The 23,760-nt window shown below is 33.5% G+C and overlaps 1 protein-coding gene and 1 long non-coding RNA gene across 3 annotated transcripts in view; one reads left to right on the top strand and one right to left on the bottom strand.

Annotated features, from left to right (window-relative positions):
- The window catches only part of LOC108361291 (uncharacterized), a 19,891-nt gene extending 12,347 nt beyond the window's left edge, over window positions 1-7,544 (top strand). Inside the window, exon 4 of the long non-coding RNA XR_001847270.1 lies at window positions 4,401-7,544. This is a non-coding gene — a long non-coding RNA (uncharacterized LOC108361291). The remainder of the gene's footprint in view (window positions 1-4,400) is intronic.
- LOC108361289 (probable cysteine desulfurase, mitochondrial) overlaps window positions 1-23,760 on the bottom strand; it is an 86,670-nt gene that overhangs the window by 34,009 nt on the left and 28,901 nt on the right. The window lies entirely within an intron of this gene.

Here is a 23,760-nt window from a genome sequence, read left to right as displayed (position 1 = left end):
ATTTTAGCATATTGCTACTCGTACTGAAAATAGTTTATACTATTCCCCAATAGACAAAAAAGTTTGAGAAAAAAAAGATGTGGCAATTTGAAAAAAAATCAATTTGAAAAAAAATTTATTTTTTTGTTTATAAACAATAATTAATTATTAATAAACAATTACTGATGTTTAGTTCACTAGATCGATTCAGTAGATCAATATCTGCAATTTAAAAAAAAAATCGTTAAAATCCTTGCTTTCTTGCGGCAGTTATAAACGATTTCATCAAAAGTTGCTATTAAGAGAGGAAAAAAGAAGCGTTCGTACTCAAAAAGAAAAAAATTCATTATTCGAAAAATTCGCATTTCTGAGCAAAAAGAAAAAATACGTGTCTCCTTAAATTGTTCAAGGAACAATCCCTGTGAGTTTTATCGCAAACTTAAATTCACTTTCCGCCGGCCTGGCTGATTTGAGATGGAATGAGCCATACATATGTGTATATAATGTCAATTTTTAAAATACATACTTATGTACCCATTTTCGCGCGGCCACTCTTTATGACCAGTTTTTATTTGTATAAAACGATACATATTTTCATTTCCCAATACCAGGCGCTCATACATGTGAAGTAACAAGTTTTCTATTTCTACGTACAAAATTGTTTGTACAAATTTTTAAATTTCCAAAATTCTACTTTGTAAAGTACAAAGGCTTCTACAAAAAAAATTTAAAAGTTCTGCAAACAAATTTATGCGTATTATATGTATGCATGAGCGCCTGGTATTGGGAAATAAAAATATCGCTTTGTACAAATAAAAAATTGGTTCGTTACAAAAATTTGGTCGCAAGTTTCCTTTAAAGATATGTAGTTGGCTTTTAAAAGCATGCACTGAATATCAAAGCTGATACGTACTTTTGCTCATAGGTAATACTTTACCAAATTATAGCAGTGGTGAAAAAGCAGGAGCAAACCGACTATTTTCTACTATAAAGATTTTCTTCTAGTGTCAAGGCATATTTTTTCGGTGTAGTACTGAATGATCAAAAGTGTTTGCATTCAACCAAAATTTACAATCACGATGATTGCGAATGCTTCTGTTACATTAACATTCTATACTGAATGGAACTCTACCATTCAATAACACATTATGTTTGTTTTTGTTTCAAAATAATTTAAGCCACTCAAGAATGAGGTTTTTTTATACAACCTACTGATTCAATCATTTTACAGTTCTGGTATAGGGCAACATAATCAGAGTGCAACATTTTAAAGGAAGAGCACGCAATATACATGTGAAGATGCTGAGAAAAGAACACGAAAACTTGTCAGCGCAGGGCCGAATAAATGCAACATTATTTCGAGAAAACAAAACGCCTTTACTCTATCTTCAACAGTATTTTATCTGGGATAAAAAATTTGCAAACCAAATATTTGTCTCTACGTAAAGGCACCAATGCATTGGCGTTATTAAAGAGATTGAAAACAATTTATCTCAGATGCATAAGGAATTAAAAAAAAATTAAATTCAGTTTTGTGTAACTAAACTACATTATATTTAGTAATAAGTCAAGTTTTCTCAAGCGGGTCACTAGGGATGGGTAAATTCGATATTCGAAGCTTCGAGATTTGAATTTTAATCGAATCTCAACTCCAAAATGGCGAATTTTTGAAATCGAACTTTGTGGGGCTAAAATCCGGATAAAATCGAATTTTTCTAGAAAAAATCGAATTTCGTCTTAATTTGCAAAAAAACAAATCTGCAACTTTCTTCTTTCTGACTAAATTTTTGCACCATTGTGTGTGGCACCATATTTGCCTTAGGGATGCAAGTCAATAAAATACATCGACAGTCACCGACTAGCCTTCGTTGTGTACGGTCACTCGTTCTCTCTTAAGCGCAGTCGCTTAATTTGTTATGCTGAATTTCCTCTAGGCATTAAATGACAAATGACAAAGTCGGGCATTAAAAAATATTCGTGTCATTATATTAAAAAAATTGTCATTAATTTCATTTCCACATGGCATTTTTTTAAATGGAATACATTTTTTGTCATTTCAATGCCTAGTAGAAATGCGGTATAAAGGCGGATTCACCGTTCGTGTCCGGACACTTTTTGTTAGTAATTTTACGCGTTCCTTTCCCACTTTGTCTCACTGAGAGCGCGACAAAAATGTGCTGCACACTCTTTGTTCGAATCAAATTGATTTTGATTTTCTGTCCGAACGACTTGATGATTCGCGTTGCCGCGTTCTCCTTTGTATGTGTTTGGAGCGAATTGCATGTATTATTTGCCCTCAAAATCGTGTGTAGGCAACAATATAATCAGCTGTTTGCTTCAGAACAAAATAAAATGTGTCGAACTGAACGGTGAAGTACTCAGCACCCTCTCCGGCAAAAATGTTTTGAGAGCAAATAAAAAGTTGTCCGGACACAAACGGTGAACCCGCCTTTAGGCTTTGTTGTACTTAGTTACGTATACCCCCCGCGTGCCACTTTTCTTGTGAGTTTCTCAAATTCAGTAATAACTTAATTCAATAACTCAACTTCAGAAACCCTTAATGAGTGCGGAGTGTGTGTGGCGAAATGCCCCCCGGGGCTACTAAGCTAGGGGAAAGTAGGTTCGCCATTCTTTCCCCTACTCATCAACAAAAACGAAAAAGACCCAACAAAACGTACGAAACATTCCCAGATTTCCCAGCCATAAATATCACCAACAATGATGATCCCAAATACATCGTGTTGAAAGCATCGGGAAGTGAAAAGCCTCTTACAAGTTATTCATGCTTTGGTGTTCATAAATCTATATTGGCTATTAGCAAAGATATAATAAGTATTAGCGATCTGCGTGACGGTAGCCTCTTAGTCTTAACCAAAAACAAAAAAATATTCGAAAAGTGTTTGAATACCAAATCGCTCCCAGGCATTTGCCCGATCACAGCCACCTACCAAGTGAATTTGAACTATGTCAAAGGTCCCATATTTGCACCTTTCCTTATCAATGTTAGCGATGAAGAAATCATTGAAGGTTTGCAAGCGTACGGTGTGGCTTCAGTTTACAAATTTAAAAAACAAATAAATAACATTTTAACTCCAACTGGGCCACTCCTTCTCACATTTGATAGCTTGATAAAATAGACGTAGCGTGGAGAAAAATTTAAGTTCTCCCTTACTCCCCCAACCCGATGCGCTGCCACATGTAGAAGTCGAGTGCAGCAGAATTATGTGTGCAAACTGCTCAGATGCCCATCCCTGATCTTCGAGCATGTGCCCAAAATATACTCAAGCGAAAGAAATTCTAAAAATTAAGACAATTAATAAATGTAGCATGCGAGAAGCAGTAAACAAGTATAAAGCGCAAACCCCAGAAACTTCGCCTCTTCAATTATACTCGCACGCCGTTAATTCCTTTAATTTTAAAAATTAAGACATGGTTTCTAAAATCATAAATTAGTTTTTGTGCAAATTGCAGATAGAGGGTATTAATGAATTTAAGCCCTCGATATTTCATATTTTTATATTTGTAAGTTATTGGAAGATTTCTGCTGTATTTTGGCAACACAGTGTGAAAAGTGTGTGAAAACCAATCAATTAACTTACATGATCTCGGTTCCGATATTAAATAATCAATAATTGTTTATACCCGCATTTTGGCACATTAGCTTGAATGTGCCATCTAATAAATAGTATCGTCGTTCTCCTTAGCTGCTTTTAAATGATGTCGTCACAAATTGCTGGCGGAGACATGAATACAGTGTAAGAAAATACCTTTTCTATAATTGTTTCCTTATAGAAAGGTTGGTTTCTTTTCCACCTTAGCCATTCCGAGTTCGTTCAAAGTATGCTAATTTAAAACACAGAATTCTTCAGTGTTCCTCTGGGGTTTTGGGACATGAACTGTTTCTTCAATTTAATAGTGTTCGCTTTATTTTTGTGGAAACGAAACATGTTTTGCAAGTTCTGGATCATTTCTTTCTTCAAATATTTCTCGTATTCCAGCTGCGTTTTGTGTTTGGTTTTTTCGCATCGTGTTTTTACTATATTCGTAATTTTAAATTTTTTAATAAAATCAATTGGTGGTAGTTCATGATTGTGTGTGGATTAATAGCACCACACTGAGGATTTGGCAATAAACAACACTTACGGGACAATGTTTATTGTAAGAACAACATTTTTTTCTATAAATCGACATACTTTAAACATTGTTGACGCTATTTCCATTTGAATGAGGAAATAGCGTCAATGACTTTATTTCCAAATTTTTGTTGACTTTATTTCGTACCAGGGTTAATTATCCCATTACCTGTCACCCTTCTTAACAATAAAATAAAGCAGTTTCCTAAACTCTCACTCTTAATTATCCATGGGTTTTCGGTGTACAACTACTATTTGTAACGTCTTTTTTAGTAATTGAATTTTCAGTTAAAAAATATTTTTTTATTTAGTTAGAGATAGGGCTCATTTGAAAGCAACATTGTAAACTATTCAAGATATATATATATATATCTTGTTAAATATCTGAACGACAAAAATATGGAAATCCACACATACCAGATCAAGCAAGAGCGAGGTTTTCGGGAGGTGATTAAAAACCTCCATCCTACATCAGAAATTGAAGACATCAAAAAAGAAATTGAAAATTTTGCCATCGTGTTAGAAGAGTCAGCAACATTACAAGCCGTGCAGACAAACGCCCTCTGCCCTTATTTTTCGTGGATATTGAACCAGACAAGAACAGCAAAACTATTTATGAGATCAGATACCTTGTTAATGCAGTCGTTCAGGTTGATACCACCAAAGCAAGTTAATTCCATTGTTCAATGTCACAGATGTCAAGAGTTTGGACACACGAAAAGGTATGGTAACAAATCTTATGCTTGCGTTAAATGCGGTTCCAATCACAAAACAACTGATTGCACCAAGGCCAGAAATGCTCCTGCTAAATGTGCAAACTGCCAGCACGAACATCCGGCTAATTATAGCGGGTGTCAAGTACACCAGTCACTAAAAAAATAAATATAATGTAAGCAAAGCTCGCACGACGGAGAGTCTGCATGTTTATACTACCACAGAATTCCCAAATTTGCAAAAACAAAATTCATTCTTCACTAGCAAAACAAATAACGCGGCTTCGTACGCTGATGTGGTAAAAACAACTAACCTCGATCAATTTTTAGAAAAATTTAACGGTATTGTCAACCATATTAACGAAATCGAAACATTTCTTAATAAAAATTGTATAGATATATTTTTAGTTTCCGAAACTCACTTTTCACAGAGATCGTATTTTAAAATTAGAGGATACGACATAGTATTTTGTAACCACCCTGGGGGAAGAGCCCGAGGCGGGTCGGCGGTTATTATTAAAACGAAAATTAAATATGAACCATTGAAAGAAATTTGTTCACCATCAATACAAATTTCGCGCATTAAAATCAAAACAAACACACGCTCAATAGTTATTGGCGCTGGATACTTTCCACCCAGGCACACAATTAATTGCATAGAGTATGGAAATATGTTTAATGAACTTGGCTCGACATTCCTACTCGGAGGAGATTTTAATGCCAAACACTCTTGGTAGGGCTCTCGCTTAAATAACCCAAAAGGTAATGAGCTATTGTGGTACTCCAATCATCACCTATAATTTTTCAAAGAAAGCCAAGAATTGTGACTCCACGAACTGATATTTCATTATTTTCTCACTGGTTAGAACAATAATATTGATCTTAGTATCCAATTAAGAACCACTGACCAATTAGACGACTTTGTTGAAAAATTCAATAACATCATTGTAGAAGCAGGTTTTATCTCAACTCCACAAGATACTTGTGAAGCAAACAATAGCTATATCCCTTCCGAAATCAAAAACCTAATAAGAGAAAAACGTGCATTGAGGAAAGTATGGCAAAGAACCCAGAATCCAATTGACAAATTATTGTTAAACAGAGCTACTAAACATTGAAAGACAAGGCTTAAACAGTTAAAAAACAATTCTCTTGAAACCTTTTTATCCAACCTTAAGCCTAACGCAACACGCTCCGAATGTCTGTGGAATGCCACAAAATATCTCAAATGACCAAAAGTGAGAAAGGTTCCAATAAAAGACTCTAGCAATTCATGGTATCGGTCAGATGAGGATAAAGCAGATGCGTTTGCTAAGTACCTAAAAGAATTATTCACACCATTTAATTTTATTGATGCTTCTGATGAAAGGGAAGTGATGTACTTTTTGGATACTCCATGCCAAATGGATTTCCAATAAGGTGCATTGTTTTATCAGAGGTGAAAGAGGAATTGGCAAAATGTGGCAGTAAAAAGAGCTCAGGATACGATCAGATAGACCACACTGTAAAGCACCTAACGGAGAAATCCATGTGAGCCCTGACAATTATTTTTAATGCCATACTGATGCTTCAGCACTTTCCAACAGCCTGGAAATGTGCGGAAATAATTAGGATTGCTAAACCAAAAAAACAGATAATTTAGTTAGTTCATATCGCCCGATAAGTCCGCTGGTCGCTTACTCAAAGGTATTCGAAAGAATTCTCTTACGAAGATTGATGCCAGTAATGGAAAACTTAAAAACATATCCTGACCAACAGTACGGGTTTCGCAGAAACCACGGAACTCCTGAACAATGCCATAGAGTATATAATAAAAGGTCAGCTCTAGAAAAAAAAGAATATTGTTCCGGGGCATTCCTTGATGTGCAAGAAGCATTTGATAAAGTCTGGCACCCCGGATTGCTATACAAATTAAATAAATATTTACCTGCCCCCTTTTTATTTCTTATAAATCTTATTTAAAATATAGAGAATTTTATGTAAGGGTTGGAAATGAGTGCTCAAATATATATGAAATAAAATCAGGCGTACCACAGGGAAGTGTTTTGGGGCCAATTCTTTATTCGATCTTCACATCGGATAAACCAAAAAAATAACGATGTTACAATATCAATATACACTGATGACACTGCAGTCTTAACTTCAAATAAATTGCCGTCTGGATCTTCTGACATACTACAAAATTACTTATTCCAACTAGAAGACTGGCTCAAGATGTGGAATATTAAAGTCAATTCAGATAAATCGGTCCATGTCACTTTTGCCCTAAGAAAAGGTGATTTTCCTTCAATAAAAATCTTTAATACAGACATACCTGTAAGCGATCATGTGAAATACCTGGGGCTACACATGGACAGAAGGCTCACCTGGAAATACCATGTAAAAGCGAAAAGGGAGCAAATTAATATAAAACTGAGAAGTCTTCATTGACTTCTGGGCCAAAAATCTGTTCTTTCTCTTGAAAATAAATTGCTAATATATAAAACTATTATCAAACCCATTTGGACTTATGCGATACAAATATGGGGAACAGCAAGCAAATCAAATATTGAAATAATACAGCGGGTTCAATCAAAAACTCTAAGGTCAATAACAAATGCTCCATGGTATGTGTCAAACCATACTATTCAAAGAGATCTAAAAATATACACCGTCAAAGATGAAATAAAAAAGTTCAGTGATAGGTATAAAACCAGGTTGGATAACCATCCCAATCCTTTAGCATAGGGATGCAGAACAGAGGTGCACGCAGTTGACGTCGCGGGCAAACTGCGCGCACGCGAGCGTGCTAAGCGAGGTGAAGTGAGCTGTACGGAGATGGCATCGTATACATATTAACCACAACACACTTATTTTCAGTGTGGCATCAGGCCACCAGAAAAAGCCAATTTTTCCAAAACAAAAGCGCCAAGTTTTTATTATCATGTTTAATAATTTTTTTGATTGAGTAAAAAGTGTATATACATATTCATTTCCTCACGTTTTTATTAATAAATTAATTTCAATACATTTATAACAACGAAATACATATTTAATTTACCTATTCCTCACATTTTATTCAGTAAATGAATTCCATCTTAATGTAGAATATTAGTGTATAGTGTATACATACATACATATGTACCTATGCATTCGGTGTGCATTAAAAAAGCATCACTAAATACCGCACCAAGCATTGAATTCCAATTATTTCGGCTTTTTGGTTTCCCAAAAGCACTAAATTTAGTGCAAAATGCACGACCTTGGCAACAGTGAGCTGAGCACATCAATGCTTAAACAGTGATGCCAGGCCAAGTATTGAGTAAATGCGCTATGTATATTTTTCTTTTAAAGCAAAAGTTCTAATTGGCGAGGGTATTGATTTTTGGTTCTTACATAGAACACTGATAAGATTCACAAACTTATCTTAGGACTTAATTAAAATAATAAACATTATTTGTAGACGAATATATTTGTGTTCGTGTGAAATAGTAGCTTATTTCGGGAGGCTGGCTTTAGTAAAATGTACCATTTCCAGTTCTTCAACGACTCGGCGCCAGTGAGTCTTTCGCAATCGTATGCTGCGAATGGTTCATTATACTAAAGCCAGTCTTCCGACATAAGATACTATTCTATACGAACACAGATATGTATACTTCCTTATAGGCTTGTAAAATGCCCAATACCCAAATCCCTCGCATGAGTTATTATTGGTAAAAAATTGGGTACGCTCAAATCTGGCATCGCTGCAGCAAGTACAGCGCCAGTGAAACAGTGTTGATATTTTAAGTACAATTGTACTTTTTTCAGTACAATTAATTTTAAAATGTCCAAAAGTACAATTTGCCGATTTTAAGTACAATTTCAACATCAAAAATACTTTTTGTACCAAACGCTCAAATCTCTTCTAGCACTTTGATGCTTAATCCGTTTACATTTAAGTAAATGGATATACCTATATTTCATATTTGCTTCAAAACGAAATTACGAATTGTAATTTTGAATGTAAACGTGGTTGTAAACAGTAATATTAGTGATGTGCGTTATGGCGATTGTGATTTCTTATCACCGGCGGGTGAAATATCCCTTATCGCTATTTATTTTGAAAAAATCTTTGGAAATTCAATTTACCTAATGGCGACCCTGCAGAAATAGAAGTAATTGAGCCATTCGGTGGTTGAAAGTAAAAAAAAATTTATGTAAATTCCATGCGTTGACATTAAAAATGTTCATTGAGGATTTCCATTTTATCGGTAGTGATCTCATTTTATGTAATTTGATATGAACTGACCTATATAGTGTATTAATGTTTTATCATCATTGTCTTCATCTTTGACAATATTACACGGTCACCCGGTATTTATTTTATTTTTTTAAATAATTTTAATTATTCTTTTTATAAAATTGTAGCTCATTATCAAACAAAAACCTTACAAATAAATCGAAACTTGAAAGCATGAAAAAAATCAACAAAGTTTCATAAAATTTTCACAGTTTTTTGTTCAGAATTTGTAGAGATGTTTTGGGTTAACATTTTTGTAGCCCATTCATTCTAGTATAATAAGGTGCAAGTTTGAAGTGTCTAGAAAATACCATTGATTTTTTGAATTTTTCTGTTTGCGGTGTTGCGCACTTTCTTCCATATAACGAACGTTCGCATTTTATGTTATATGGATGAATGCGCGTGTAGCGTTGTTGCTTTTTATTCCAATATTTTAAATTAAGCTTTATTTTATAGTTTTTCTTAGACAATGATAAATGATGTACACAAATTTCAGTATGGAAAAAAGTGCAACACCTTCAACGAAAAAAGTTCTGAAAAATTTACGCGAATTGGATGTACTATCTCGATCATTTAAACATCTCGGACTCGCCCACCACTAAAAATGATTATTGGGCATCCCTACTTTAGCAGTAGCATTACTACAGGCACCCGCTACAACCACTTAACACTCACAATTTGTTTGTACTTTAACATCACATTTACTTATTGTTTATTAATATTACGACAGATTGTAAATTTAACTTGAATAAACAAACAAAAAAAATTACGTCATCTTCCAATGGCCATAGTTTCTGCAGGAGAAATCGTAAAGCCGCACTCGAACATGCATTTTGAAGGGTAAGAATAGTACTAAATGGCATAGAGAGCAAACAAAAGTGGCCGTTAAAGCCGTTTTTTCGTATACTTAACCGCGAAAGACCTCAATATCTTAGCGCAGTTCTAAGATCGATCTCGAGTTCTACGCAGAAAATTACTTATGAAACGACCTACAGCTTTCTTCTTTTCTTTTGATTACATGTCAAATCGCAAGTCTACTGAATTCATGCTACATATTGCATAAAACAGACTACAAGCCATTTAAAAACCTAATTATAATCTACACGCATGTATATCGCACAGGTAACGTAACAGTTTTGACCTCAAAATGTATTTTATCAGTTCAATAAATACGTAGTTCTTGAGTCATATAAGGAGAGCAGACTTTTTCGATAATATAAATCAGCCTAAAAAAGTAGTTCCAAAAATTGTAATGTAACAGTCCGCTGTTGAAATATTTATAGCTCCTAAACAACAGTAGGTACAATATATTTTAGGTATACTTATGCTTATGGTATTCTATCGAGTTTGAGTGGTATTCGAAACGCACTGTGAGCCAAAACGTATTTTCTTTAATTTATAGAGTCAGAAACAATCAGCACGAACCAGAATATATTTATAATACGTATAATAAAAACCTATAACGAAGGAGCAATTACATTGTAAAAACAAAAAAAGTTATGGTTCTGATATTTTTGGCCCTTTAAGAAGCCCGGGCCCGGGGGGATTCACCCCTTTCCCCCCTCCCTCTGGACGGGCCTGCTAATAGTAAGGTATATATAAATGAGTTTTTGAAAGGGGCGTGCCACATCCCACAGGTGCACAGTGGTCGAAGAAGCTATGTTTTATGCGAAAAATTAGAAGGGCTGTTACGGTTATAATAAAAATGCATCATCGTAGTATTTTTGCTATGCTAAATCTGAATATGCCACACAATTTTTAGTTTGACAGTTGACAGCTGTCAAATCAACTGCTAAGTTCTCTAAAAATAAGAAAATCTTTTTGAAAATACCTCTTAATTGATTTTTAGCCACGCTAGTCACGAATTGTATGTTAAATTAAAAGTTTGACAGTCAGAGAATTTTTTTAAAAACGTCACTGATAAGGTTTTTCAACATGCTGATCACGAATTTTACGTCAAGTTAAAGCTTTGAGAGTTGACAGCTGTCAAATTGATGGTTAATTTTTCTGAAAATAAGAAAATATTTTTTAAATGTTACCGGTAAGGGTTTTAGACACGCTAGTCACGAATTTTACGTGAAACCCTTGAGATTTGACAGCTGTCGAATGGGCTGTAAATTTTTTTTAAAATAAGGAGAATTTCCCAAGAAGTAAACGTACTAGGTTTTAAGGCTCACTGATCTCGAGTTCTATATTACATTCAAACTTTTTCAGTTGAAATCTGTCAAATCAACTGTCATTTTTAGTTGAGTAACACAATATATTTGTTAAGCAAAATTACTGATTTATTGTATTTGACCGAACATATTTAAAATGAATTTATGATCAAATTATGAACTAATAACAATAATTATATTTATAAATGGGGGATAGTTGGGCCGCCTGCTATATGTTCAGCCCAAACAATTTTTTAAGATTTTTTTTATTTTATACCAAATTGGTGATTTTCAAACCTAAAGTTTTCCCATTTTTAAATAACGTTATTCAGGTTTGAATTTTTGTAAATGAGAAATTAAAAGAAAAAAATATAAAACCTTGGGGGTCTAGTTGAAATTTCTGGGCGGAACACATAGCAGATGGCCCCAACTAAATATCACCAGTTCACATATGTTCAAACGTCTACCAAATTTCCCTGTATTAACTAATATTACACACAACAAATTAAAATAGAAATTACGAAATATTTTTTCACTCATCTCTGTCACTTTCAACAAAAACTTATGCGTTTTGAGTTGGTTCACGCAAAAGACTGATAACTTCTTCAGAAATGGCATCTGCTTTTCGAAGAGGGGGTCGTCTCATACTGGATAATACAGGATCAGATGTTATAATTAACATCTGAAATAAGGCTTCGTTAGATTCCTTTCTGGTTATTTTTCGAGTGTTACGCTCGCGATACCATCTGAAGTCTTTGTTGCTAGCCTCCTGGGCTTCCTCAGAAAAATGCCCTACTGGCAAAGGCATACAAAAGGCAATACCAAAAGTCATGAAAATTTAGTAATCTTTTTAATTCTCGGGCGTCATATTGGATACAGAAGAATGACAGATGTGTCCAGTAAGGAAGGGCGTAATATTCGGTAACGATACCTTCCGATAACAGCCTTCGGAGTTGCCATGAATGCGAACCTCTAAATAGCAAATTTCAAAAAATTCAATGCTTTATTTAAATCTGGGACGCCATACTGGATTTTGAATTTTGAATTTTCTAAAACTAGTTTGAAATTTGTAATAAGTGAACTTAAGAACCTCAAAATACCAAATTTCATGAAAATTCAGTAATTTTTTAATTCTTGGACGCCATATTGGATTCGTTATTTTCGGTTTATGAAAATTGACTTCAGGTTTGTCAAGACACATCTTATAAATAATATGATGCTAAATATAGAAAAATTACATTAATCCTTAGTGTTTTATATACTTTATGTTATTTGGAACAACTGCTAAAGTTGGTCTAGTGTAATAAAAGTGGCCGCCACTCTTTTTGGCGCGAGTATGCGCGGCTTTTCTTTTCGTAGATCCTTAAAGGACCCCTTGCATTACTTTTTGGTAAAGGAATGAAAATCCTACTCTGCTCTACTCATTAGTTATACCGTTTTGAAGATAATATTTCTTGAAAAATAAGCCGCGATTTTAATAAAACTGGCCGCCACTCTTTTTGGCGCGAGTATGCGCGGCTTTTCTTTTCGTAGATCCTTAAAGGACCCCTTGCATTACTTTTTGGTAAAGGAATGAAAATCCTACTCTGCTCTACTCATTAGTTATACCGTTTTGAAGATAATATTTCTTGAAAAATAAGCCGCGATTTTAATAAAACTGGCCGCCACTCTTTTTGGCGCGAGTATGCGCAGCTATTCTTTTCATACCCCTTGCATTACTTTTTGGTAAAGGAATGAAGATACTACTCGGCCCTACCAATTAGTTATACCTTTTTGAAAAAAATATTTCTTGAACAATAATCCGTGTTATTAAGATATTCATAATTTGGCAACAAAATTTTATTATGTAATATTTCATATGAAATCATCATTTTCTATCTTTAAGAAGTATGTAACACCAAACCAGCAGTTACTGTTATAATTTAAAGTTTCCATAGAAAAAATTGCTAAGAAAGCTATCAACTCATAACTGTTAGAACAAGCCACGATCGAATTCGTTGAATTAAATGGATTCAACGGCTTGCTCAGCACATATTATTAAAAATACTAACCACTAACTATGGAGGTATTCATGCAGAATTTGGAAGAAAGGTACGTGGAGTATCTTACATCACAACTAGGAGCGACGTTCTACGCCAGATACGTAGATGACATCATATGTCTTATAACAAAGAAAAATGAAGGACAGATATTGGAATACCTCAACAAACAGCACAGCAATATAAAATTCACAATGGAACAAGAAATGCAAGGAAAGCTAAATTACTTAGATCTGACGATAAAAATAAATAAAAGCACCAGCAGTCTGCAATATGAAATTTTTAGGAAGCCCACAGCCACAGATACAATAATACATAATACATCGAACCATCCTCATCAGCATAAAAAAGCCGCTTTTAGACAGATGATCAATAGAATTGAGCGAATACCACTAACAAAAGAAGGATACAACAAAGAACTGAACGCAATATATGCCATAGCGGCTAATAACGGATACAAAAGAGATCTGGTAGAAGAAATCCGAAGGGAACACAAAAACAAAAAGCCAAACAAAGAAGAAAACAATAACAAAAATTGGGCGGTATTAACCTATACTGGAAAGTCAACGTACAAACTTGCAAAGCTGTTCCAGAAACACAACCTTCGCACATCATTCAGAACAAATAACAACGTGGGACGGATACTACGGAACACCACAAATCAAGAAGATCCATTGGATAAACAAGGAGTCTATAAACTAACTTGCAAATGCCAGCATAGTTACATAGGTCAAACAGGACGTAAAATAAAAACAAGATTCCGCGAGCATATAAGAGACTATAACAAAAAGACACAGAAACCGAGCGCAATACCAGAGTCAAATTTTGCTAACCACATGTTTAACAACAAATGTTCACCAACGCAAATAAGAAAGTCAGCGAAACTACTGCATGTACAACATAAAGGCCAACGACTAAACGTACTAGAAAATATGGAAATATACAAACTAAAAACCTTCGACGGCAAAATAATAAACGAACAAACAAATACCGCATCGGATGTTATATTCGAACCCTTAAAATTAATTTACGAGAAAAAGAAAAATGACAACAAAACAACAGGCATGGACACTCCGAACACGCCACAAAGTACCACCAGGACAAAAATCACCGACTTTTACCTACCTGCAGGCAAAAACCATACAGAGACAACATAACGGATGTTAATATCGAGACAGCGAACCTACCAACCTATTACCTGTTTCTGAAATAAAAAAGGACACCATGGCAATAATTAATCATCGACGAAAATCACATTACCTAAGATAAATGAACATAAATTAAGGACAAAAACTCGAACCAGACAGAACGAAAAATGACACTGAAGATGGCACAATGCCGAAACCGGTTTGTCTGCAAACCAAACTTGACAAGGGATGACGGAAATTCGTTCCAAAATAAATACTAACCAGCTTTGACTTCGCTGGACCTTTCTGAATAAGAATGGCTTCACTCCAGTTAATTTATCACAGTTTAAAAATAGGCCTTTTCGCGTAAAACATGCCTTATCCGACCACTGTGAGGTGTGAAATTTTGTATCAGCTACAACTTGGGAACCATAATCACAAGAATATGAACTTTTGTATGAATACATATCCATGGTAGGTGCTCATAGTAAGGTTTGTATACATGAGTTTGTAAAAGGGAACCTGGAGCATAAACGTCGAATTTTTAATCAGCCATAAATTGGGAACCATAAGTCACATGAACTTGAAATTTGGTATGCCGTCATATATGTGGGAGTTTTTAGAGTAAAGTATATATAAATGAGTTTGTAAAAGGGGGATAAATATGTATTCATCAATTATATCACTCGGATATTTAATACTTTACAGTCTTTAGACCATTTCGAAATGGAAAGATTAAATCGTTTTTCTGATCCCGCGATGCTGTTGAACAAAAAATGTTCATTCATAATGAGTAAAAACGAAATACGCATTCTACCGTAAAAGTGCAGCTATACTAAAACAGCTAAGCGAATAGCCAGCTTAACGGAATGTACCGTAGTACACTAATTTCAATTTAAAAATTCTATCGTTACCTTAATCCACCTAATATTAATAATGAAACAAGATTTGCAGTACAGAAAATAATGACAAATATAAAAATAGTTGTTGAAGCACGATGAAGCTAAAAGTATGGTTCATAAGGATGCCTTAATTTAAATAGAAATAAAATAGTTTATCTCCTTTAATTTATGCTGAACTGAATACTTGTACTACTATTTTATATTTTGATTTGTTTACCCCAAAAGATGTCGGGCGCTCTGCTAGTAATTTATAAATTTAGTATAACCGGTAAAAAAAATACCGGTTTTCTGTTATAACGTTTTGATAATCGGATGTCTGTAGTTAAGAGTTAATTTCAAAAAACAAATTTAAGCAATTAATCAGTATGAAAACTTACCTATAATAATCTGAATAAAATATTTGCTGAAATTATATTAAAATGCGGATCGCCGAAATTACGTTCACGGTGAACCTCTAAATGACAGTGAACATGTCGAAAGAGGTTATTTGACGCTTTTGGCTCGTAATTTTTATATGCTCCTTCGTTTGATGAAGACAACTTAAAGTTTTCTTACACGATATGTATTTGCACGTGTACATGCCACTTCTTACATAGGAAAATGGAAACATATCGTGTAAAGACAAATTAGATTTGTATAAAGCAGATGCACGTATATATGAAATAGAAATGTTTCTATTTTCATCTGACACACAGATAGAATCATCTGGGTTTGGTTTATTTCATTTTCAAAGAACGTATCTCTAAATAGTTAACTAAAGACTATGAATTTGACAAACAGATGCAATAACATATGTATCTAAAAAGTCACATTTACAGATGCAAACACATATCGTGTAAGCACACTTTTAGGAAGCTGCGAAAACGTTATATTTTAAACTTACTTCTAAGCTTTCTGTTTGTTCTGCATCTGCAGATGGGTGCGAATCGTTAAAATTTTATACACCCATAGTTTGGACACAAACCACTTTCGCGTTGCCCCATTTTCAGTGGCATTTTTCGTTCAGATTTACACCTGAATTTTTTTATTACAGCCTATGATCATGGTTGCCATTTCCAATTAATTTTTCAGACCAAAAAATGGACCGAATGGTAAAAAATTGACCAATTTTTATTACATCGGGAAATTCAATGGAGTTTGTTCCTTTTTATCAAGAAAATATGCCAATTCAGCTTTTATAACGATTTTTTTTGTATTGCATCCAAAGTGCATTACAACTGTATATTACACAGGCCGACGTTTTTCAGATCCTGGGATCAGCTTACACTTTTCCAAAGGTTTCTGATGCGCAGATTCTGAATCCAGAATCAGTTTTGCTCGATTGGCTCAGCTTTTCGAGATATTTGAGCCTAAACATGCGAAAACTCCGACTTTTTGCTATATTCGTCATGTATTTTCATAAAGAATAGCTCGTTTTTTTTTAGAAAACTAAATTAATAAATCATTTGAAAGTAAAATATTTCCCCTTGATAATGCTGTTTAACTCAACGAGATATCTTGTTATAAACCTGAGATATTGTCCATTGAAGTTTATGAGTTTTGCGACATTACTTCTTTGCACAAATGCTTGAAAGATACAAAACGAAAAGAAACAGATTTGTGGTATAAATTTTGTAGGCCTGTGTTATTAACATTATATTATTTAAAGTTTTAAATTATAATTTGTTTCTTAATTTCGTTTTTATTAATGCTAAATCAAAAAATTGCTCTCAGCTGCTGCGGAACTGTGAGGCAGACTAAAAATGTTATGAACTAAATCACACAGTTCTCCAAAGGCCGCTTCACCCAATCCATTTTTAATCAAAACTTACTTGATCCCAAATACGTTCTACATTGGTAAAGTTTTTGAAGTTACCTTCACTCGGCCTCAATTTGCCAATTTGAAATTCAATTATGTCTGCACCATTTACCAATGCAGGAAATTGGACGAGTAGCGCCAAAATTGATACATGAGTATCAGAAAGAACTTTATGTGGTGTAATAATTTCAAGATGTTCAATATCTTTTCGATTGCTGTGCTAAATGCTATGATTAAAGTTTTGCTACCTTTCCATATTTTTGCCTGCCACTTCAATATTGGTCACCGAGTAATTGAAATTAGCAAGAAACCGCGATATTTTTTGAAGCGTGCTGTGACAGATGATTAGCCATGCCATATTTGAAGATCAGTAGCAAGGCGAGTTCACACTTTTAGCAGGTGTTGCCAATCGGCCCTATGCTGAATATCGTCATCGTCATCGTCGACGATCGTCAGCGCATCAGTAACATGGCTGACGATGGCCGTATCGTCACTTTTACTGACGATGACGATATTTAACATAGGGCGGAATATTCATCAATTAAATAGAAAAAATTGAAAACGCGAAATTTATTGCATGAAGTGAAAGGGTGATAATAATCTAACCAAAGGCTTGTGAAATGGACCATTTTAAAAAGAATTGGACCAATGGAAAGAAAAGAAATTGACCAAATTTGGTCCATGATGGTAAAGTAGGCAATATTCTACTCTTTTCAGCCCTATTTAGACAAAAATGTACATTCGGTACACTACACTCAATATAGGTAAAATACATTTCTCCCAAACCGTTTCGCGTCAATAATTTATATATTGACCATTAAAGGAGACTGACAGGCCTATTCTGCTTGATACCGAACATTTTGACACCGGAAAATTTTGTTACCAAAAAATAACACCACTTCTTGTAACCACAATTCTAAGTACCTTGGAATCAATTTAATCTATTCAGCAATTCAGCTATGAAGTTTTGTATAAATTCTGGTGTTGCATACTTCACGGGGCAATAATTTGTTACCTGCTAATGAGATGGGAACAAAATTTGCCAGTGCACAGAATGCGAAAAGGGTTTAAAAATTACCGGTAACAACATTTTTTTTACTACCGCAGAATGGGGCTGTGAATGTCATATCGCTAGCTTAGAGTGAAATGTTGCTAAGTCCACTTTTTATGAACAATTAGTTTTTGATGCAGGAAGCAAGGAAAATTGAGAATGCACCGTTTCTGAAAGGACTACTTGTTTTATTTCTACCCGTTTTATTCCGTGATGTGCAAAATTGCTAAGTCCAAAGTAGTCACAGAAAATTTGATAAGTCCAAAAAATATGAATATTTTTTTTACGCTATCGAATTCGATTTATATTGAGGGTTTTTCAACAACATTATTTTTGAATATTTATGTACATATGTATGTATGTATAGGCTGGGTCGATTTTGTATGAGGGAAAATAAAAGGTATTTGACCGTATTGTAATAGTAATATTATGATATCTTAGGTCTAAGCCAATTGTTATTGGCCAAGTAAGATTAATTTAAAACTTATCTTTAGCCCGCGCAATTGAATCAAAGTGTATGAATTTTGAAAATGAAACTTTGGCTTGTAATATCTATGGAATGCGTTAATTGTTATAAACAGGACGATATATCAAATTAAGGGTTATTAAATTTAGTAAACGTTTGACAAGTTAATAGTAGTGGCAAGCATAAATATAAGTATTTGCATACATTAACATAATACAATTAGGGCCCATTTTAAGTCCATTTTTCGTGGTTTCTAAATTTGCCGTTATATGAAAGTAGGGGACGTGCAACAAGTGTTTACATAAATATTTTAGTTAATTCCATTATGTGAAAAAGTAACTGTAGGTAGGTAAATGCAATAGTCTTTAACATATCCTGGAAAATCTTTTTGAGGACTCTCCAATTGGACGATATTGCTTTGCATTCAGCTTGAACGAAAAAAGTCACTCCTTGGCATACTTTTCTGTAATCCGGTTCTTTCATTTAAAGGTTATTTATAAAATTGAAGATTTTTTTTTGAGAAAAAAACTGGAGATCCACTTAAGTTTTTCGATATAACTTTGGTAAATGTTACTCGATCGGCACGTAATAATTACCAAACTGAAGGCGAGACTTGCTATTACTGATTTATGATAATAATATGTTGAAAATCATTATCAATATTAGGCTTAAATTAAAGCTAGAAGTCTCGAGTACTATCTCTGAAAATACCATCCCTGCACGTTGAATTGATGGTCACTTATAGTAATCAGCATAAAAAAGTCTATCAAAAACAGCTTTAACATTTGATGCAACAAAATCACTGTTCCCTTGTGTATTTATTAAAAGAACCTAAACAATTTGTTCTAATTTGCTAAGTCCAACAAAAAAAATTTAAGAAAAAAGTAGAAAATTTGCTGTCACAAAATTATCTACAAAATTTGTAAAAAAGCACACTTTTTTATTATTTTTTTTTAATAAAGGGTAAATGAAAAACGCGAAACATTGCATTCAAAGTTTTGCAAAATACTTAAAGAAAATTACTTAGCAACGTTTTTTGTGTCTCCTGTACAATTGAAAAAAATGGACTTAGCAACTTTGCACTCTAAGCTAGCGATATATCAATCACCTACAAATGATTCTGCATCATTTAGGAGGCTATTCAACATTCTAGCGCTAAAATTAAAAAAAAAACAGGGGGCTAACTTCCGTAGAAATATTGAGCTTTTTTATTTTTCTTATTTTAGACATAGGAAAATCTATCAAACGTTTATTTGCATCTATCATAGACCTACAAACGATTTGATATTCTAAGTAAGATCGGTACTCTTGGCTCTATTTAGGTAAACACATTTCTCCAAAACCGTTTTGCGTCAATACTTTATATATTGAACATTAAAGGAGACCGAATGTCGTCTACCAATCACCTACAAACGATTCTGCATTATTTAGTCGACAATTCAAAATTCTATTGGCAAAATTAAAAAAAGGGGCTAACTTCCGTAGAAATATTGAAATTTTTTATTTTTCTTATTTAACATCATCAAACATCAAACGCTAATTTTTGTCAACTTTTAGTTTGTTTTTGTTTCACAAAAGACAAACTGATCGGGTATACATTATTCAGCTCAATGCAAAAATTGGTTCCTTTTAATCACGTATATCTTACGAACCAATTTAACAATCTTAATATAAAGTACGGAAAATGAAAGCTAATGAAATTCTCCATAAACCGTGTATACATCATACTTTCCGATAGGGATTATAGTTTCTGAAAAGTTAATTAATCGTTCCAGCTTTTTATATTTTTTAATGAAAAAATTAAACAAATCATACTTTAACAAAGGAAAAATTTAAAAAATAACAGGTTCTGTGCAAAATTTTTGCATTTCTGCTGAAGCCTGTTCTGTTACAAAAAAAAAATCAAATTACTAATGAAGAAACTCGATGGATAAATAAGATATAATGAGTGGTCAAATGAAAATACGCAAAGATTTTTCGTATGAAAAATGAGCAGGAAAGAAAGTTACTCATACGCCACGTACACCTACGTTTCATGCTTTCTTTCAATCTTTTAAAATTGGCGCCGTTTCATGGTGAAATGCATGTGGTATCACGCTTTTAAACTAAAGCTTTCTTAACACTTTCAGTACAAAAATTCTACCACTGATTCTACAAATTTTAATATACATAAATATGTATACCGTGTGTAATTTGAATCATTCATTTAAAAAATCGCATCAAAAAATATTTAGAATTTTGAATTTTACCGTCATCCTGGGCCCTTTAAATTTGTCAGTGATATCCTAGGTGTTTAAAAAAGAAAGTGATCTAAGCTATTTTTATTTTTTGCTTTCGCGAAATAAATTTCGAAACTATGAATAACACGAATCCGAATCAAAATTCCACGGATATTTGGTAAATATTTTTCTATAGATTACACTGCTCACTATTAATTTTTCTGCCAATTTAACTTTTGTGGCAAATACGGTAATCGCAATTGCAGCTTGCACTTTAATTTGATATACAACCCAATTCTGTAGCTACACCAGATCGCCCTAACTAAGTCGTATAACTGAGCAATTATATATAGATACGTTGAGAGTGAGTCAAGAAAATGTTTAAACGCTTATATTTTAGCACCTACTTCACCGATTTGAAATCTGATAATTTCTGGACAACCTCTGGAGCTTGCACTTTAATTTGATATACAACTCAATCCTGTAGCTACTCCAGATACTACTCGTCCAATTTCACTTTTACTGACGATGACGATATTTAACATAGGGCGGAATATTCATCAATTAAATAGAAAAAATTGAAAACGCGAAATTTATTGCATGAAGTGAAAGGGTGATAATAATCTAACCAAAGGCTTGTGAAATGGACCATTTTAAAAAGAATTGGACCAATGGAAAGAAAAGAAATTGACCAAATTTGGTCCATGATGGTAAAGTAGGCAATATTCTACTCTTTTCAGCCCTATTTAGACAAAAATGTACATTCGGTACACTACACTCAATATAGGTAAAATACATTTCTCCCAAACCGTTTCGCGTCAATAATTTATATATTGACCATTAAAGGAGACTGACAGGCCTATTCTGCTTGATACCGAACATTTTGACACCGGAAAATTTTGTTACCAAAAAATAACACCACTTCTTGTAACCACAATTCTAAGTACCTTGGAATCAATTTAATCTATTCAGCAATTCAGCTATGAAGTTTTGTATAAATTCTGGTGTTGCATACTTCACGGGGCAATAATTTGTTACCTGCTAATGAGATGGGAACAAAATTTGCCAGTGCACAGAATGCGAAAAGGGTTTAAAAATTACCAGGGACTCATTTACCGGTAACAACATTTTTTTTACTACCGCAGAATGGGGCTGTGAATGTCATATCGCTAGCTTAGAGTGAAATGTTGCTAAGTCCACTTTTTATGAACAATTAGTTTTTGATGCAGGAAGCAAGGAAAATTGAGAATGCACCGTTTCTGAAAGGACTACTTGTTTTATTTCTACCCGTTTTATTCCGTGATGTGCAAAATTGCTAAGTCCAAAGTAGTCACAGAAAATTTGATAAGTCCAAAAAATATGAATATTTTTTTTACGCTATCGAATTCGATTTATATTGAGGGTTTTTCAACAACATTATTTTTGAATATTTATGTACATATGTATGTATGTATAGGCTGGGTCGATTTTGTATGAGGGAAAATAAAAGGTATTTGACCGTATTGTAATAGTAATATTATGATATCTTAGGTCTAAGCCAATTGTTATTGGCCAAGTAAGATTAATTTAAAACTTATCTTTAGCCCGCGCAATTGAATCAAAGTGTATGAATTTTGAAAATGAAACTTTGGCTTGTAATATCTATGGAATGCGTTAATTGTTATAAACAGGACGATATATCAAATTAAGGGTTATTAAATTTAGTAAACGTTTGACAAGTTAATAGTAGTGGCAAGCATAAATATAAGTATTTGCATACATTAACATAATACAATTAGGGCCCATTTTAAGTCCATTTTTCGTGGTTTCTAAATTTGCCGTTATATGAAAGTAGGGGACGTGCAACAAGTGTTTACATAAATATTTTAGTTAATTCCATTATGTGAAAAAGTAACTGTAGGTAGGTAAATGCAATAGTCTTTAACATATCCTGGAAAATCTTTTTGAGGACTCTCCAATTGGACGATATTGCTTTGCATTCAGCTTGAACGAAAAAAGTCACTCCTTGGCATACTTTTCTGTAATCCGGTTCTTTCATTTAAAGGTTATTTATAAAATTGAAGATTTTTTTTTGAGAAAAAAACTGGAGATCCACTTAAGTTTTTCGATATAACTTTGGTAAATGTTACTCGATCGGCACGTAATAATTACCAAACTGAAGGCGAGACTTGCTATTACTGATTTATGATAATAATATGTTGAAAATCATTATCAATATTAGGCTTAAATTAAAGCTAGAAGTCTCGAGTACTATCTCTGAAAATACCATCCCTGCACGTTGAATTGATGGTCACTTATAGTAATCAGCATAAAAAAGTCTATCAAAAACAGCTTTAACATTTGATGCAACAAAATCACTGTTCCCTTGTGTATTTATTAAAAGAACCTAAACAATTTGTTCTAATTTGCTAAGTCCAACAAAAAAAATTTAAGAAAAAAGTAGAAAATTTGCTGTCACAAAATTATCTACAAAATTTGTAAAAAAGCACACTTTTTTATTATTTTTTTTTAATAAAGGGTAAATGAAAAACGCGAAACATTGCATTCAAAGTTTTGCAAAATACTTAAAGAAAATTACTTAGCAACGTTTTTTGTGTCTCCTGTACAATTGAAAAAAATGGACTTAGCAACTTTGCACTCTAAGCTAGCGATATATCAATCACCTACAAATGATTCTGCATCATTTAGGAGGCTATTCAACATTCTAGCGCTAAAATTAAAAAAAAAACAGGGGGCTAACTTCCGTAGAAATATTGAGCTTTTTTATTTTTCTTATTTTAGACATAGGAAAATCTATCAAACGTTTATTTGCATCTATCATAGACCTACAAACGATTTGATATTCTAAGTAAGATCGGTACTCTTGGCTCTATTTAGGTAAACACATTTCTCCAAAACCGTTTTGCGTCAATACTT

The sequence above is a fragment of the Rhagoletis zephyria genome, unplaced genomic scaffold (assembly GCF_001687245.7).
Source record: "Rhagoletis zephyria isolate East Lansing unplaced genomic scaffold, Rhagoletis_zephyria_1.1 Rzeph_scaffold_00730, whole genome shotgun sequence".
In the NCBI taxonomy this organism is placed as follows: Eukaryota; Metazoa; Arthropoda; class Insecta; order Diptera; family Tephritidae; genus Rhagoletis; species Rhagoletis zephyria.
This window is presented reverse-complemented; position numbering and strand designations above follow the sequence as displayed.